Raw genomic sequence first — 8,867 nt, forward strand, 5'->3', positions numbered from 1 at the left:
AGAAAAACCTAGAGGAGAACCATACGGACTCGACACATCCTTTTACGAGAACATTTAAGGGGACACTGCCAAGTTGGCATGGCTCCAAGAGGCTGGTTCGGTACCACACTAGTTTGACGTACTCCTTACGAGAATATCGAAAGAAACAGTGCCAAGTTGGCGTGGCTCCAAGAGGCTGGTCCAGAACCACACGAGTTTGACGCACTCCTTACGAGAATATCGAAAGGGACACTGCCAAGTTGGCGTGGCTCCCAGAGGCTGGTTCGGAACCACACGAGTTTGACGCATTCCTTTAGGAGAACATCGAAAGAGGCTCTACCAAGTTCGCGTGGCTCCACCAGGTTGGTTAGGAACCACACGAGTTTGACGCATTCCTTTACGAGAACATCGAAGGGACTTCTGCCAAGTTGCACGTGATTCTGTCAGCCGATCAGGACCGCGTAAATTTGGTAGAGCTGTGTACGACGGCTATTAATGGTACCTATTAATGGGCTATTATTGGGCATGTAGAAGGTAAGTGTTACTTCTGATTATTCGCTGCATCATCGATTATATACATACATATATATACATACATATATATACACATATATATATATATATTTTTTTTTTTTTTTTTTTTTTTTTTTTTTTTTTTTTTTACACAGCCGAGAACGGGCCACAGACGAGAACGGGCCACAGACGAGAACGGGCCACAGACGAGAACGGGCCACAGACGAGAACGGGCCACAGACGAGAACGGGCCACAGACGAGAACGGGCCACAGACGAGAACGGGCCACAGACGAGAACGGGCCACAGACGAGAACGGGCCACAGACGAGAACGGGCCACAGACGAGAACGGGCCACAGACGAGAACGGGCCACAGACGAGAACGGGCCACAGACGAGAACGGGCCACAGACGAGATTCGGCGGGTTAGGGTCTTCGGGGTTAGGGTCTTCGGGGTTAGGGTCTTCGGGGTTAGGGTCTTCGGGGTTAGGGTCTTCGGGGTTAGGGTCTTCGGGGTTAGGGTCTTCGGGGTTAGGGTCTTCGGGGTTAGGGTCTTCGGGGTTAGGGTCTTCGGGGTTAGGGTCTTCGGGGTTAGGGTCTTCGGGGTTAGGGTCTTCGGGGTTAGGGTCTTCGGGGTTAGGGTCTTCGGGGTTAGGGTCTTCGGGGTTAGGGTCTTCGGGGTTAGGGTCTTCGGGGTTAGGGTCTTCGGGGTTAGGGTCTTCGGGGTTAGGGTCTTCGGGGTTAGGGTCTTCGGGGTTAGGTCTGGGTTAGGTCTGGGTTAGGTCTGGGTTAGGTCTGGGTTAGGTCTGGGTTAGGTCTGGGTTAGGTCTGGGTTAGGTCTGGGTTAGGTCTGGGTTAGGTCTGGGTTAGGTCTGGGTTAGGTCTGGGTTAGGTCTGGGTTAGGTCTGGGTTAGGTCTGGGTTAGGTCTGGGTTAGGTCTGGGTTAGGTCTGGGTTAGGTCTGGGTTAGGTCTGGGTTAGGTCTGGGTTAGGTCTGGGTTAGGTCTGGGTTAGGTCTGGGTTAGGTCTGGGTTAGGTCTGGGTTAGGTCTGGGTTAGGTCTGGGTTAGGTCTGGGTTAGGTCTGGGTTAGGTCTGGGTTAGGTCTGGGTTAGGTCTGGGTTAGGTCTGGGTTAGGTCTGGGTTAGGTCTGGGTTAGGTCTGGGTTAGGTCTGGGTTAGGTCTGGGTTAGGTCTGGGTTAGGTCTGGGTTAGGTCTGGGTTAGGTCTGGGTTAGGTCTGGGTTAGGTCTGGGTTAGGTCTGGGTTAGGTCTGGGTTAGGTCTGGGTTAGGTCTGGGTTAGGTCTGGGTTAGGTCTGGGTTAGGTCTGGGTTAGGTCTGGGTTAGGTCTGGGTTAGGTCTGGGTTAGGTCTGGGTTAGGTCTGGGTTAGGTCTGGGTTAGGTCTGGGTTAGGTCTGGGTTAGGTCTGGGTTAGGTCTGGGTTAGGTCTGGGTTAGGTCTGGGTTAGGTCTGGGTTAGGTCTGGGTTAGGTCTGGGTTAGGTCTGGGTTAGGTCTGGGTTAGGTCTGGGTTAGGTCTGGGTTAGGTCTGGGTTAGGTCTGGGTTAGGTCTGGGTTAGGTCTGGGTTAGGTCTGGGTTAGGTCTGGGTTAGGTCTGGGTTAGGTCTGGGTTAGGTCTGGGTTAGGTCTGGGTTAGGTCTGGGTTAGGTCTGGGTTAGGTCTGGGTTAGGTCTGGGTTAGGTCTGGGTTAGGTCTGGGTTAGGTCTGGGTTAGGTCTGGGTTAGGTCTGGGTTAGGTCTGGGTTAGGTCTGGGTTAGGTCTGGGTTAGGTCTGGGTTAGGTCTGGGTTAGGTCTGGGTTAGGTCTGGGTTAGGTCTGGGTTAGGTCTGGGTTAGGTCTGGGTTAGGTCTGGGTTAGGTCTGGGTTAGGTCTGGGTTAGGTCTGGGTTAGGTCTGGGTTAGGTCTGGGTTAGGTCTGGGTTAGGTCTGGGTTAGGTCTGGGTTAGGTCTGGGTTAGGTCTGGGTTAGGTCTGGGTTAGGTCTGGGTTAGGTCTGGGTTAGGTCTGGGTTAGGTCTGGGTTAGGTCTGGGTTAGGTCTGGGTTAGGTCTGGGTTAGGTCTGGGTTAGGTCTGGGTTAGGTCTGGGTTAGGTCTGGGTTAGGTCTGGGTTAGGTCTGGGTTAGGTCTGGGTTAGGTCTGGGTTAGGTCTGGGTTAGGTCTGGGTTAGGTCTGGGTTAGGTCTGGGTTAGGTCTGGGTTAGGTCTGGGTTAGGTCTGGGTTAGGTCTGGGTTAGGTCTGGGTTAGGTCTGGGTTAGGTCTGGGTTAGGTCTGGGTTAGGTCTGGGTTAGGTCTGGGTTAGGTCTGGGTTAGGTCTGGGTTAGGTCTGGGTTAGGTCTGGGTTAGGTCTGGGTTAGGTCTGGGTTAGGTCTGGGTTAGGTCTGGGTTAGGTCTGGGTTAGGTCTGGGTTAGGTCTGGGTTAGGTCTGGGTTAGGTCTGGGTTAGGTCTGGGTTAGGTCTGGGTTAGGTCTGGGTTAGGTCTGGGTTAGGTCTGGGTTAGGTCTGGGTTAGGTCTGGGTTAGGTCTGGGTTAGGTCTGGGTTAGGTCTGGGTTAGGTCTGGGTTAGGTCTGGGTTAGGTCTGGGTTAGGTCTGGGTTAGGTCTGGGTTAGGTCTGGGTTAGGTCTGGGTTAGGTCTGGGTTAGGTCTGGGTTAGGTCTGGGTTAGGTCTGGGTTAGGTCTGGGTTAGGTCTGGGTTAGGTCTGGGTTAGGTCTGGGTTAGGTCTGGGTTAGGTCTGGGTTAGGTCTGGGTTAGGTCTGGGTTAGGTCTGGGTTAGGTCTGGGTTAGGTCTGGGTTAGGTCTGGGTTAGGTCTGGGTTAGGTCTGGGTTAGGTCTGGGTTAGGTCTGGGTTAGGTCTGGGTTAGGTCTGGGTTAGGTCTGGGTTAGGTCTGGGTTAGGTCTGGGTTAGGTCTGGGTTAGGTCTGGGTTAGGTCTGGGTTAGGTCTGGGTTAGGTCTGGGTTAGGTCTGGGTTAGGTCTGGGTTAGGTCTGGGTTAGGTCTGGGTTAGGTCTGGGTTAGGTCTGGGTTAGGTCTGGGTTAGGTCTGGGTTAGGTCTGGGTTAGGTCTGGGTTAGGTCTGGGTTAGGTCTGGGTTAGGTCTGGGTTAGGTCTGGGTTAGGTCTGGGTTAGGTCTGGGTTAGGTCTGGGTTAGGTCTGGGTTAGGTCTGGGTTAGGTCTGGGTTAGGTCTGGGTTAGGTCTGGGTTAGGTCTGGGTTAGGTCTGGGTTAGGTCTGGGTTAGGTCTGGGTTAGGTCTGGGTTAGGTCTGGGTTAGGTCTGGGTTAGGTCTGGGTTAGGTCTGGGTTAGGTCTGGGTTAGGTCTGGGTTAGGTCTGGGTTAGGTCTGGGTTAGGTCTGGGTTAGGTCTGGGTTAGGTCTGGGTTAGGTCTGGGTTAGGTCTGGGTTAGGTCTGGGTTAGGTCTGGGTTAGGTCTGGGTTAGGTCTGGGTTAGGTCTGGGTTAGGTCTGGGTTAGGTCTGGGTTAGGTCTGGGTTAGGTCTGGGTTAGGTCTGGGTTAGGTCTGGGTTAGGTCTGGGTTAGGTCTGGGTTAGGTCTGGGTTAGGTCTGGGTTAGGTCTGGGTTAGGTCTGGGTTAGGTCTGGGTTAGGTCTGGGTTAGGTCTGGGTTAGGTCTGGGTTAGGTCTGGGTTAGGTCTGGGTTAGGTCTGGGTTAGGTCTGGGTTAGGTCTGGGTTAGGTCTGGGTTAGGTCTGGGTTAGGTCTGGGTTAGGTCTGGGTTAGGTCTGGGTTAGGTCTGGGTTAGGTCTGGGTTAGGTCTGGGTTAGGTCTGGGTTAGGTCTGGGTTAGGTCTGGGTTAGGTCTGGGTTAGGTCTGGGTTAGGTCTGGGTTAGGTCTGGGTTAGGTCTGGGTTAGGTCTGGGTTAGGTCTGGGTTAGGTCTGGGTTAGGTCTGGGTTAGGTCTGGGTTAGGTCTGGGTTAGGTCTGGGTTAGGTCTGGGTTAGGTCTGGGTTAGGTCTGGGTTAGGTCTGGGTTAGGTCTGGGTTAGGTCTGGGTTAGGTCTGGGTTAGGTCTGGGTTAGGTCTGGGTTAGGTCTGGGTTAGGTCTGGGTTAGGTCTGGGTTAGGTCTGGGTTAGGTCTGGGTTAGGTCTGGGTTAGGTCTGGGTTAGGTCTGGGTTAGGTCTGGGTTAGGTCTGGGTTAGGTCTGGGTTAGGTCTGGGTTAGGTCTGGGTTAGGTCTGGGTTAGGTCTGGGTTAGGTCTGGGTTAGGTCTGGGTTAGGTCTGGGTTAGGTCTGGGTTAGGTCTGGGTTAGGTCTGGGTTAGGTCTGGGTTAGGTCTGGGTTAGGTCTGGGTTAGGTCTGGGTTAGGTCTGGGTTAGGTCTGGGTTAGGTCTGGGTTAGGTCTGGGTTAGGTCTGGGTTAGGTCTGGGTTAGGTCTGGGTTAGGTCTGGGTTAGGTCTGGGTTAGGTCTGGGTTAGGTCTGGGTTAGGTCTGGGTTAGGTCTGGGTTAGGTCTGGGTTAGGTCTGGGTTAGGTCTGGGTTAGGTCTGGGTTAGGTCTGGGTTAGGTCTGGGTTAGGTCTGGGTTAGGTCTGGGTTAGGTCTGGGTTAGGTCTGGGTTAGGTCTGGGTTAGGTCTGGGTTAGGTCTGGGTTAGGTCTGGGTTAGGTCTGGGTTAGGTCTGGGTTAGGTCTGGGTTAGGTCTGGGTTAGGTCTGGGTTAGGTCTGGGTTAGGTCTGGGTTAGGTCTGGGTTAGGTCTGGGTTAGGTCTGGGTTAGGTCTGGGTTAGGTCTGGGTTAGGTCTGGGTTAGGTCTGGGTTAGGTCTGGGTTAGGTCTGGGTTAGGTCTGGGTTAGGTCTGGGTTAGGTCTGGGTTAGGTCTGGGTTAGGTCTGGGTTAGGTCTGGGTTAGGTCTGGGTTAGGTCTGGGTTAGGTCTGGGTTAGGTCTGGGTTAGGTCTGGGTTAGGTCTGGGTTAGGTCTGGGTTAGGTCTGGGTTAGGTCTGGGTTAGGTCTGGGTTAGGTCTGGGTTAGGTCTGGGTTAGGTCTGGGTTAGGTCTGGGTTAGGTCTGGGTTAGGTCTGGGTTAGGTCTGGGTTAGGTCTGGGTTAGGTCTGGGTTAGGTCTGGGTTAGGTCTGGGTTAGGTCTGGGTTAGGTCTGGGTTAGGTCTGGGTTAGGTCTGGGTTAGGTCTGGGTTAGGTCTGGGTTAGGTCTGGGTTAGGTCTGGGTTAGGTCTGGGTTAGGTCTGGGTTAGGTCTGGGTTAGGTCTGGGTTAGGTCTGGGTTAGGTCTGGGTTAGGTCTGGGTTAGGTCTGGGTTAGGTCTGGGTTAGGTCTGGGTTAGGTCTGGGTTAGGTCTGGGTTAGGTCTGGGTTAGGTCTGGGTTAGGTCTGGGTTAGGTCTGGGTTAGGTCTGGGTTAGGTCTGGGTTAGGTCTGGGTTAGGTCTGGGTTAGGTCTGGGTTAGGTCTGGGTTAGGTCTGGGTTAGGTCTGGGTTAGGTCTGGGTTAGGTCTGGGTTAGGTCTGGGTTAGGTCTGGGTTAGGTCTGGGTTAGGTCTGGGTTAGGTCTGGGTTAGGTCTGGGTTAGGTCTGGGTTAGGTCTGGGTTAGGTCTGGGTTAGGTCTGGGTTAGGTCTGGGTTAGGTCTGGGTTAGGTCTGGGTTAGGTCTGGGTTAGGTCTGGGTTAGGTCTGGGTTAGGTCTGGGTTAGGTCTGGGTTAGGTCTGGGTTAGGTCTGGGTTAGGTCTGGGTTAGGTCTGGGTTAGGTCTGGGTTAGGTCTGGGTTAGGTCTGGGTTAGGTCTGGGTTAGGTCTGGGTTAGGTCTGGGTTAGGTCTGGGTTAGGTCTGGGTTAGGTCTGGGTTAGGTCTGGGTTAGGTCTGGGTTAGGTCTGGGTTAGGTCTGGGTTAGGTCTGGGTTAGGTCTGGGTTAGGTCTGGGTTAGGTCTGGGTTAGGTCTGGGTTAGGTCTGGGTTAGGTCTGGGTTAGGTCTGGGTTAGGTCTGGGTTAGGTCTGGGTTAGGTCTGGGTTAGGTCTGGGTTAGGTCTGGGTTAGGTCTGGGTTAGGTCTGGGTTAGGTCTGGGTTAGGTCTGGGTTAGGTCTGGGTTAGGTCTGGGTTAGGTCTGGGTTAGGTCTGGGTTAGGTCTGGGTTAGGTCTGGGTTAGGTCTGGGTTAGGTCTGGGTTAGGTCTGGGTTAGGTCTGGGTTAGGTCTGGGTTAGGTCTGGGTTAGGTCTGGGTTAGGTCTGGGTTAGGTCTGGGTTAGGTCTGGGTTAGGTCTGGGTTAGGTCTGGGTTAGGTCTGGGTTAGGTCTGGGTTAGGTCTGGGTTAGGTCTGGGTTAGGTCTGGGTTAGGTCTGGGTTAGGTCTGGGTTAGGTCTGGGTTAGGTCTGGGTTAGGTCTGGGTTAGGTCTGGGTTAGGTCTGGGTTAGGTCTGGGTTAGGTCTGGGTTAGGTCTGGGTTAGGTCTGGGTTAGGTCTGGGTTAGGTCTGGGTTAGGTCTGGGTTAGGTCTGGGTTAGGTCTGGGTTAGGTCTGGGTTAGGTCTGGGTTAGGTCTGGGTTAGGTCTGGGTTAGGTCTGGGTTAGGTCTGGGTTAGGTCTGGGTTAGGTCTGGGTTAGGTCTGGGTTAGGTCTGGGTTAGGTCTGGGTTAGGTCTGGGTTAGGTCTGGGTTAGGTCTGGGTTAGGTCTGGGTTAGGTCTGGGTTAGGTCTGGGTTAGGTCTGGGTTAGGTCTGGGTTAGGTCTGGGTTAGGTCTGGGTTAGGTCTGGGTTAGGTCTGGGTTAGGTCTGGGTTAGGTCTGGGTTAGGTCTGGGTTAGGTCTGGGTTAGGTCTGGGTTAGGTCTGGGTTAGGTCTGGGTTAGGTCTGGGTTAGGTCTGGGTTAGGTCTGGGTTAGGTCTGGGTTAGGTCTGGGTTAGGTCTGGGTTAGGTCTGGGTTAGGTCTGGGTTAGGTCTGGGTTAGGTCTGGGTTAGGTCTGGGTTAGGTCTGGGTTAGGTCTGGGTTAGGTCTGGGTTAGGTCTGGGTTAGGTCTGGGTTAGGTCTGGGTTAGGTCTGGGTTAGGTCTGGGTTAGGTCTGGGTTAGGTCTGGGTTAGGTCTGGGTTAGGTCTGGGTTAGGTCTGGGTTAGGTCTGGGTTAGGTCTGGGTTAGGTCTGGGTTAGGTCTGGGTTAGGTCTGGGTTAGGTCTGGGTTAGGTCTGGGTTAGGTCTGGGTTAGGTCTGGGTTAGGTCTGGGTTAGGTCTGGGTTAGGTCTGGGTTAGGTCTGGGTTAGGTCTGGGTTAGGTCTGGGTTAGGTCTGGGTTAGGTCTGGGTTAGGTCTGGGTTAGGTCTGGGTTAGGTCTGGGTTAGGTCTGGGTTAGGTCTGGGTTAGGTCTGGGTTAGGTCTGGGTTAGGTCTGGGTTAGGTCTGGGTTAGGTCTGGGTTAGGTCTGGGTTAGGTCTGGGTTAGGTCTGGGTTAGGTCTGGGTTAGGTCTGGGTTAGGTCTGGGTTAGGTCTGGGTTAGGTCTGGGTTAGGTCTGGGTTAGGTCTGGGTTAGGTCTGGGTTAGGTCTGGGTTAGGTCTGGGTTAGGTCTGGGTTAGGTCTGGGTTAGGTCTGGGTTAGGTCTGGGTTAGGTCTGGGTTAGGTCTGGGTTAGGTCTGGGTTAGGTCTGGGTTAGGTCTGGGTTAGGTCTGGGTTAGGTCTGGGTTAGGTCTGGGTTAGGTCTGGGTTAGGTCTGGGTTAGGTCTGGGTTAGGTCTGGGTTAGGTCTGGGTTAGGTCTGGGTTAGGTCTGGGTTAGGTCTGGGTTAGGTCTGGGTTAGGTCTGGGTTAGGTCTGGGTTAGGTCTGGGTTAGGTCTGGGTTAGGTCTGGGTTAGGTCTGGGTTAGGTCTGGGTTAGGTCTGGGTTAGGTCTGGGTTAGGTCTGGGTTAGGTCTGGGTTAGGTCTGGGTTAGGTCTGGGTTAGGTCTGGGTTAGGTCTGGGTTAGGTCTGGGTTAGGTCTGGGTTAGGTCTGGGTTAGGTCTGGGTTAGGTCTGGGTTAGGTCTGGGTTAGGTCTGGGTTAGGTCTGGGTTAGGTCTGGGTTAGGTCTGGGTTAGGTCTGGGTTAGGTCTGGGTTAGGTCTGGGTTAGGTCTGGGTTAGGTCTGGGTTAGGTCTGGGTTAGGTCTGGGTTAGGTCTGGGTTAGGTCTGGGTTAGGTCTGGGTTAGGTCTGGGTTAGGTCTGGGTTAGGTCTGGGTTAGGTCTGGGTTAGGTCTGGGTTAGGTCTGGGTTAGGTCTGGGTTAGGTCTGGGTTAGGTCTGGGTTAGGTCTGGGTTAGGTCTGGGTTAGGTCTGGGTTAGGTCTGGGTTAGGTCTGGGTTAGGTCTGGGTTAGGTCTGGGTTAGGTCTGGGTTAGGTCTGGGTTAGGTCTGGGTTAGGTCTGGGTTAGGTCTGGGTTAGGTCTGGGTTAGGTCTGGGTTAGGTCT

The sequence above is a fragment of the Calliopsis andreniformis genome, chromosome 7 (assembly GCF_051401765.1).
Source record: "Calliopsis andreniformis isolate RMS-2024a chromosome 7, iyCalAndr_principal, whole genome shotgun sequence".
NCBI lineage: Eukaryota > Metazoa > Arthropoda > Insecta > Hymenoptera > Andrenidae > Calliopsis > Calliopsis andreniformis.